At 44.7% G+C, this 10,195-nt stretch overlaps 1 protein-coding gene across 1 annotated transcript in view; it reads left to right on the top strand.

The window, feature by feature from the left end:
• vsig8b (V-set and immunoglobulin domain containing 8b) overlaps nucleotides 1-157 on the top strand; it is a 14,803-nt gene extending 14,646 nt beyond the window's left edge. Inside the window, exon 9 of the mRNA XM_042102383.1 lies at nucleotides 1-157. This exon is cut by the window's left edge and continues 556 nt beyond it. The gene's annotated coding sequence lies outside the window, so the exon portion shown is untranslated.
• Nucleotides 158-10,195: the final 10,038 nt, after the last annotated feature.

Below are 10,195 nucleotides of genomic sequence, written 5' to 3'. Positions count from 1 at the left end.
GTATGTTATTATATTTTACTCTGAAGTTTTAAAATGCATCTTACTTTTGCACAAGGTTTTTACATAACTTGATGTTTATAACTTGCACTTTGAAAGTGAATTGTCTTTCATGTATATTTTCTACACAATAAACTTCTTGTTCTTTTGTAGTAATTCATGTCACGCTTGCGACACATTTCATCTCCACATTTTGCCTACAGTAGCTGTTGACATAAATCCTTAGCATACGCATTTCGATTTTATTTTGGGGCTTCTAACAAAGAGAGGAGAGTTTAAGGCTCATCTGCAGAAGATTAAGGGGAGTCCACTGGGACTGAGCCTCGCTGTGTGTGTGTGTGTGTGTGTGTCTGTGTGTTTTTCTGTGTGTCGTGTGTGTGTGTGTGTGTGTATCTGAGACCTGTGCCGGTAACACTGCCACTGAACTTTGAGCATGCTTGTGTCTGCCGCTAAGTCACATTTGTGTGTGTCTTCTTCGCTGTGTGTGTGTGTGTGTTTGTGTCCTTTTCCTGAGGCATGTGTGTGTTTAACACTGGGAGTGAGCTCAGCCTTTGTGTGTGTGCGTGCGTGCATACTTACGTGTGTGTGTGTTCTCTGTTCAATCCTTTGTGAGTGTGTATGTGTGTGTGCGTGTGTGTGCATATGTGTGCATTCTCTGTTCAGTCCTTTGTGTGTACCACTGCTGACTGCAGTCTCCACTGGATCAGGCGCCTAGCAGTTAGAGCTTAAAGGGCTTATGCTGCAGAAATCAATTCTTCTCATTGGCTCATGCTGCAGAAAGCCACTTCTCATTGGCTCATGCTGCAGAAAGCCACTTCTCATTGGCTCATGCTGCAGAAAGCCACTTTTTCTCATTGGCTTTGAAATAAAACATGTTGCTGAGACCAGGGGACGTACTGGACCTTTCAAAGTGGACTGTTCCCTTCTCCTGTAGCAGCCATAGAAAGGAAATACAGATTAGTGGGCCAATTAAAAAAAGGCATTCTTTCTACATCATATAGAATAGTGGGGCAATTAGAAAAGGGCATTCTTTCTACATCATACAGAATAGTGGGCCAATTAGAAACATGCATTCTTTCTACATCATACAGAATAATCGGCCAATCAGGAAAGGGCATTCTTTCTACATCATACAGAATAGTAGGCCAATCAGGAAAGGGCATTCTTTCTACATCATACAGAATAGTGGGCCAATTCGAAATGTGCATTCTTTCTACATCATACAGAACAGTGGGCCAATCAGAAAAGGGCATACTTTCTACATCATACAGAACAGTGGGCCAATCAGAAAAGGGCATTCTTTCTCCACACAACACTATTATGCCCCCCCCCCCCCCCCCCCCCCCATTAACATTGGGCTTATAGCAATCTGAATCAAGAATATGGAGCCTTCGAATTCAGTATTCAGTAGATACACCTGGAACTTACCTAGAGATGTTGACCAACCAAAGCAAAGCAACATATATAGAATGTAGTATGAATAAAAATGTAATTTTTATGTAAAATAAAAGCACAGTCATAAGATCAGTCTGTTTTTTGTTTGTTTGTTAGTTTGTTTGTTTGTTTGTTTTTGTCAATAGGGTCTAAAAGAGCCTGCTATAACATCATGAGAAAAACAAGCCAAGGCAATTGCCATTTAGAAACCTTGCAGTCTTTACAAAAGAATCTCAAGGAATGTTCTAAAATAACTGTGAAGCGTATGACGTGACTCCTCTAATAATCTGTTCAAATCACTGCTGTCCTTCATGTGGTGCAATATCCATTGTTAGTATTGTGCAATAGCACCACCTAGCTGTGACCAGGAGAGCTGCAGCGTTCAGTTAAATCACATTGGGTCCGAGTTTGACAGTGTATTTTGCCAGAGCGAAGCCAGGCGCGCGGGCAGAGTCAGGCAGAAGTTAATTAGTAGAAGATAGATAGATCACAAATTAAAAGCCTAAGAATGTGATGGGTCCACCAGACCCAGGAACATTGGCTGTGTAATAAAAATATGAACACCTTACAAGGGTTAAAGATTAATTTGGTTTTCTGTCTTGACAGTTTCATACACATTGAAACCCTATTTATGTAATGTCGTAGTGTAGTAATGTATGCAGTTATGTAACTAGTAAGCTAATTGCATTCCACATTTTCTTTCACTGATGATGCTGATCATTTTTAACATTAGAAGTGTAAACTGGTGAAGCTTAAGTATCACAACACTGTTAGTTTGTTAGGACTATTAAACAAACAATCTGCTCGCGGACCACTAAAGAGGGCTTGTGGGCCACCAGTGGTCTGTGGACCACACTTTGAGAAGCACTGACTCCAAGCATGAGAGCGAGTGGACCTGCTGCTTACGCTGTGCTAACAGTAGGCACCAGCAGACGTTTACAGTGACAGAGGGAAAGGCATTTGGATTACACACACACACACACACACACACACACACACACAGGTCAGTGGGGCTGAATGAGTGTGATGTGGCATAGCTATAGACTTACAGTTTCCTTGGAAACAGCTGCAGCTTGTGGAGAGAGAATAGTGGGATGGAGAGACTGAGTTGGAGAAAAAAAAACAGTTCTGGGGTCTGTAAGAGAACCAAGCAGTTCTGGGTCTGTAAAAAGACTATAGAATTTAGACTCTTCAAAGTCTTACACATGGTTTGGTTATATGATCAATGACTATTGTAGCTTAAAAAAGGACAATTCCATTGTGTGTTGAGCTACAGACTATCTCCCTTCAACAAAAGGCAGATTCCACTGCTGTAAACAGACAGACAGACACACACACACACACACACACACACACACACATACACACACACACACACACACACACACACACACACACACACACACACACACATTGCTGTAAACTTGTAGTGGTGTTTCTTCTGCCTGTGCTTTTATGTGACATTAACTGCACACGTGGCAATTTTACAGATGCAGAAAGCCAGCTGAGATTTATGGAGGGCTTTTCATGGCTGAATTTTAAGGTATTAGTTTTTAAATAACCCTGTCAATCATCATCATATGTCTCTGCCTGCATTCTTTATGTGTTGAGTACATGTGTGCACACACACACACACACACACACATACACACAGATAAACATGCACGCAGTTGCACACATACAGGAAGGGTTCAGAGCAAATATGGAATTAGAAAAATAGGAAAGGAGTAGAACAGACATTCGTAAGGCCATCACAGCAGCACATCTCAAAGGCCCCTTCAAGAGCTTTTTACCTTAAAATAACATTTCCAAAATCATTTTGATGACACACAAACTCTTAATAGAGCGAACAGCACTTATGCCGCACTCTGTCTTATCACTTGTAAAACAGCCATGGGAAGTTTGGTGTTCGGGTAGGAACACCAGTTAAACTCTCGCGGGGACGACAAAATCGGAAATGCAGATGTTTTCCTGAACACACTTTTGTCCTCTGCCTTCGAGGGGATACTGTGATCTCCGGTATGTGAAGGCGGCAAACTTTGATTTTTGCTACCCCAGAGTTAACTTGCGATGCAACTTGCCATTAAGTTAGTTAGCAAGTTAGCTCTTTAATTGATTTCCTCAGCAAAAATCTAAGTTTGCTGTTTTAGCCCACTCCACATGTCCCTGGTGCTAGAGCCGCTGTAGTGTGACTCCACCTTTTCCATGTGCTGTCTCTTAGCCCTTTTAATTGATCTCCTCAGTTCATAACGTGCTTTACTGTACTCGCTTGGGTCGCCAGAATGGAAGGCAGCTCGGAGTGCTGAACAGACCTCTCCTTTCATCCATGGCTTCTGGTTAGGAACAGTTTGTACAGTCACCCTTGGTACAATATCATCAATGCATTTGCATATGTAACCCTTTTACATGCCCAGTGTAATCGTAGATGTTATCAGCAGCAGTCCGACAAACTCCCCAGTCTGTTGTGCGGAAATAGTAACACAGGGCCTTGTTGTCCGTGTCCATCTCTGAGTTTCGGTCTGGGAACAAGCTGGCCATGACAGAGTTATGTTCATGCTTTGTTGCAAAAGACACATGTTGAGTTTGTTTATTATCACACTCCTCAACTGTAGGGGGACCCTGAGAGCAAATCTTCTTTAGTGCTGCTTTACACATGGATGAGGAAGTCAATTGACTTGTGGCATCTTTTTTTCTTTATTCAAAATCTGTTCAATTACACTAACTACATCATGGCTTATAAATTGATTTGTATCATACTGTAACGTCGGCGCACAAGACATTGCGTAGCGTTCTCCCACGCAGGGCATGCTGGGATACGGGGGTGAACATTTGGGGTTTATGTCTGTATTTCTCCTTAGTTTTGAGTGTAATGTTAGCGTCTTTATTGTGACATGTTTCCTTTTTAGTTCTCCCTCGTGTGTGATCCTTTTTGTGTGGGGGGCTGCGTCCTCCCCTGTATGTGTAGTGTGTGTGTCTGCTTGACCTGCCCTGTGTGTATTGTGGTCTGTGTCTGTGTCCTTGCTCTCGTTCACGGCTGGTAGGCCTTTTGATTGGACAACTGTGTGTGTCGCTATCAAATCATTACATTGGTGTCAGAAGCGACTTTCAAACATGGCCTCCGCCCAGCGAGAGAAGCTGGGAGCGGGAGACCTCACCACTGGGTGGAGGCCCACGCAAGAGGATCCAGAGAGAGCCCTTGTAGGGGCTACTAAAAAGCTCGGGGCCTTCTATTGCTACTGCTGACGGAGGAGAGGAGCTATCGTCTGGAGCTGCCTGCGGCCATGGGAGAAGATCTCGCCGGAAGAGGGGCCTGAAGAAGCGTTCGCGAAGAAGACGACGCTGGCCTGGGCGCTGACTTCACGGCGAGCCGCGACGCGTGAGCAGAGCCGAGGGAGTGCGGCGAGGAAGAGGTTCCTAGACGATGGACGGTTGGTGGAGCCGCTGAGGGCAGCGAACTCACGACGGTGGGGCGGCTTCGACGGAAAGGCCCTCTGAACTCTGAACTTTAAAACTTTTGGGTGCGTGTGAGAGACACCGTGCGGTGTGGGCGTCCGTTCTAGTTGGCCTGTTGGCCGGCGCCTTTAAAAAAAAGTTCGTTGTGTGGAGTTCGTTAGCATGGCCATCTCGGGGGTCGTGCCTTCGCTGAGGCCGCGAGGGAGTGGAAGGGGCCGGGATCAGAGCAGGACGGCTCTGCGAGGAGGCAACACGAGGAGGGACGCCGAAGACGGTAGCTGCAGCGGGAGAGCTCAGCGTGGTCCGGTTGCTGCGGAGTTGGTGCCTGTCTGTCCTGGTCGGTGAAACGACGGAGCGGAGTGGCGTTGGTGCAGCTTCATCTAACCCTCCTCGAACCCCGGTGCTTGGTACAGTGTCGACGGTTGAAAAGGCCACCTAGGGCCCCGCCAGGAGAGGAGCAGTGCCGCGGTGACACGCTGCGGAAAGTGCAGCCTGAGGGCGGCTGCTGAGAGGGAGCTGGTGACGAGCGGGGTCGGCCACGTGGCTGCTAGCATGCCCGCACTGGATTGCTAGCAGCGTGGCGTCCCATTGAGTGAGCTCCTGCGGCGTGCACCCCACGTGAGTTGGCGGTACTGTCGCACTGGACTGAGTGGCGGGCGACGCGCGCCGACGTTAGCATGTGGCTACCTCGTGGGCATTGCAGAGGACGGCAATGGCTTGTTTCTCCTTAGTTTTGAGTGTAAAGTTAGCGTCTTTATTGTAACATGTTTCCTTTTTAGTTCTCCCTCGTGTGTGATCCTTTTTGTGTGGTGATGTACTAACGCTTTTGCGCCCATTTCAGGCGTATTTGTTTCGCAATGTGCGTGTAAAATCATTGCGAGGTATGTACAAACAGGCCGCAATGATGTAAAACTGCCTGTCGCGGGAGCTGAAAGTGGCAGATTGCGATTGTCATGTCATGCATATGCATTCATGGGAGGATCCAGGGGAAAGTGGGAGTTTAGCGTAAAGAGATGGGAGGGGAAGAGTAAAGAGCGCCTAGTTATGTATTCCGCGGTATGTACAAAGACTGCTCCTGAAAGCGCACGTCTATTCTGCGCCTAAATACTTCCGCCTTGTAAAAGCAGGTGTTAATCCACATTGCAGTTAAATGTGTCAATAAGAGAACCTTTCAAAGACAACAGAATCGCTATTTAGAACACCAGTTTTTGTGGTGAAAGTATTTGTACTACCAAAAGCAACCTTAACTTTCGTTGGCCTTTTGCATGTCTTACTTTCACTTTCACGTCATTCACTTAAACTTTCCTACTTCTACTTTCCTACTCCTACTTCTAGCCTACGTGCACAAGTAGTTTGAGTAGAACTACTGATCTTCATTATCTCCCTGCTTGTTGACATCTTATCATGTATGGTATTATTTCATGATCGCTAAACGTTTGATTCTTTTTAATGTTGTCATCAGTTAACTTCATTCAACTGCGCTTGTAGGCGCTGCCATTCAGTTGTGGACGTTCGTAAATTGCGTTTATGGGCGGAGAAGGGCAGAGAAAGGCGCAGTTTACACTAAGGATTGAACAATTGATAAATACGACGGAAACTTGGGTCTGACAGCGCTCGCAATCTGCGGTGTGTCCATGGCGCTGATAACGCTACGTTTGCAAATGTACGTACATCTGGCCCTGGGTATCTTACAATTAACCAGTACATTACATAAAAATATACATAAATTAAATTTAAAAATATTAAAAACCCTATGATATCCAAGTTACAAGTAACTGATCCTTTATTACAATCTAAATAAATGTAGACAGCCTGCATGACATTTGATTGACTGAATTATGCTAGATCAATGTTTGAAACAAAGTTGCAAAACAACCAGACGCGCAAGGACAGCAGAGATGAGTTGCACTCTCTCTATTGGGGTCGCCAATGTTTTGTGACATCAAAATATATCACCTGCCAAAATATATCACCTGCCAAAATATCAAAATCCTGCCAAAATATCAGAATATATCACCTGCCAAAATATTAGAATATATCACCTGCCAAAATATCAAAATATATCACCTGTGTGTGTGTGGGTGTGTAGTGTGTGTACCCCTCCTACATGTGTGTGTGTAGTGTGTGTACCCCTCCTACATCTGTGTGTGTGTGTGTAGTGTGTGTACCCCTCCTACATGAGTGTGTGTGTAGTGTGTGTACCTCTCCTACATGTGTGTGTGTGTGTGTAGTGTGTGTACCCCTCCTACATGTGTGTGTGTGTGTAGTGTGTGCACCTCTCCTACATGTGTGGGGGGTGGTGGTAGTGTAGTCGTTAAGGAGCTGGGCTAGCGTGCAGTAGCCTGAAAGTTGTCGGTTCAATTCCCGGCTTCCACCGCTGTGCCCTTGAGCAAGGCACTTAACCCCAAGTTGCTCCGGGGACAATGTGATCCCTTGTAATAGCTGACATATGTACAGTGTAAGTCACTTTGGTCAAGAAGTGTCTAAATGTAATGTAATGTAATGTGTGTGTGTAGTGTGTGTCCCTCTCCTACATGTGTGTAGTGTGTGTACCCCTCCTATATGTGTGTGTAGAGTGTGTGTAGTGTGTGTACCCCTCCTACATGTGTGTGTAGAGTGTGTGTACCCCTCCGTGCTGAAAGGCAGCTGTGTTTAGTCGTGAGCATTAAGTTCCTGACCGGCACAGACAGACATACACACACACCTGAGGTCCACCGCATTTAATTACACAAACACACAGCATTCCACCACTGTATGTGTGTGTGTGTGTTTGTGTGAATGTGTGGTTAAAGGCATTGCCAAAAGTCCTCAGGAAGCCAATTTGAATGTAAACTGGGTCTGTGGTGGCTGGAGTGTGTTGGGTAGGCAGCGGTAGACAGCAGTAGACAACAGTAAGTAGCGGTAAGCTGTTGTTGCTAGTTTATGGTTTATGCATTTCTCATAACATGCAGTCAACATTCTTATCACTTAAATTACTCTGTAGTGGCTTCAACTGATATTATTTGTGCTACTAGAAATATAAGCTGAGCCTTGCCTTAAAAGGTATGCATCATTTCCATATGTTCTGTATAATTATGCATAATTCATTTTTTTTTAAAGACATGTTTTGAAAATGGTGTTTAAAGTTACAGTAAGGTCATATGATATCGCAAAGATTTCAGTCAACAAGTTTCCATCAACATGTCCACGAGGCTGAGAGGGGGGTGGGATGAGAGAGGAAACAGGACCGTCTCATGCGTCCAGAGAAAGACTATCAGCCACGAGCCAAGCCTCAGTGTGTAAAGCACCTCTGAAGGGCCTTTCTGTAAAAGCTGCATCTGGACAGAGAGCACCGCATGCAGTAGAGCATTTGGAGCAGAGGAAAGCACCGTCAGGGCCATCTCCTTGGCAGCGCAGGGCACCTGAGAGATCGAAACAATGCATGGACACACACACACACACAAGTCTTCAGGTTTAAAAGCCACTTTGCCCTCTAAAACGGCACTAAATAAAGTGGCCTTCACGTTGTTAAGCAGTGTGAGAAGGGTATTGAGCAGGGCTGTGAGAAAATCTCCTATTGAAAATGGTCAAAATGGTGCTTACTGACACGTGCTTCAAACAACACATGATACATCTTTAATTGGAAGTTCTTTGGTTAATGATTTTTAAACAAAAAAAAAATTACAAAAGTGTTCAGTTTGAAATAATCTTGCTCATTTTTACTCACAGTATCAATTGTATATGTCACACTATGTATTGTATATTGACAGTTTTAACAGTAACTGTCCTATTAGGAGGCTCTATAACTCCAATGGTTTAAGGAGGTTTAATCTGAGACTTGATCATGTTGAGCAGTAGCATGTGACCAAATAAGGTAGGTGATGGATGTTATAGAACATGACTTACCTGTATACAAGTAAAATCAAAAACTCTACAATATACTCTCCATCACTCGAATGAAGACATAATTCTAGACCATTTCTACCCACAAGCCATCAGGATGCTGAACTGTCATACTCTTTCTCATACCTAATCTCATCAACCTCACACCTCCTCAGGGCCTTTTCTTTTTTTCTCTTGCCATTTAATTCAATTTAATGAGCTGGCTCTTGAGCACAAGACATTTCATTACTAATCATTTTATGAGTACATTACATTAAACTTGAAACTTGAACTTAATTCATCACGCATACATTCATTGCCTTCCACCATGTTCACAGACTCAGCATTTAGAGTTGTTAAAGAGGTTGTTTCGCCGTTAGAGAGCAGAGCAGGCTTCCCTTCAGTCCAGTCCTGTCTCAGAGACACATGAGGGTGGAGAGGAGAGGAGGTGAGGTGCAGGAGCAGCACTTCCACCAGTGGCCTACAGGGGGCAGCAGCAGCACTGGCGCGCAGTCGCCACAAGGTGGCAGAACAGATCAATGGGTCATTGGCCAGTTCAGTGCAGCAGTGCAATCACTGGTCTCCAGGGTCTCCTTTAATCTTTTACATACACACGTGTGTCTACTGCATGGACACACACAAACATTCACACATACACATACAAATACACATACACACACGCACACATACACAACACACACACACACACACACCCTATAGTGATATAGTCTCCTTTTTTCCAGTTGCAATGACACACACACACAAACCCACACACACACACACACACACACCTCAAACTAGGGTTACAGCAAATGGCATAGGCCTACCTACGTTTTGGCACTAAGGATGTCCATGGTTATCATTGAAAAAATGCACCTGAATAGACGTAAAGTGAAAGGAAACATGTCAAACATTGCTCACAGACCATCCTAACACATCATCCCCATAACATGTACACAGACCATCCTAACACATCATTCCCCATAACATGTACACAGACCATCCTAACACATCATTCCCCATAACATGTACACAGACCAGACCATCCTAACATATCATTCCTCAACCATAACTTACTATCATTTTGGCTTGTGGCAAAATCCGTGCTTTACATTTGGTAACCTTTGACTTACTGAGAAACTGTGACACACACAATGTGAGTTAATGGACTGGCCTCTGTGTATCTGTTGCACACACCCACACACCCCTCACACAAACACACTCTGGGACAGAGGGAGATATGTACTGAACATTCTCAGATTAAGTTGCCATCGCTCCTCATTATCTACGCGGCCATGGGCGGACTGGCCATCTGGCATACCGGGCATTTTCCCAGTGGGCCGACGCATATATATATATAATTTAATCATTTTGGCCAACGATCGGCCCAAAGGAAGGACAATCAGCGGCCCACTGGTTACATTTCCATTTTGACACTCGACTGATCCAA

This window comes from Alosa sapidissima, chromosome 8 (genome assembly GCF_018492685.1).
Source record: "Alosa sapidissima isolate fAloSap1 chromosome 8, fAloSap1.pri, whole genome shotgun sequence".
Classification (NCBI taxonomy): Eukaryota; Metazoa; Chordata; class Actinopteri; order Clupeiformes; family Clupeidae; genus Alosa; species Alosa sapidissima.
This window is presented reverse-complemented; position numbering and strand designations above follow the sequence as displayed.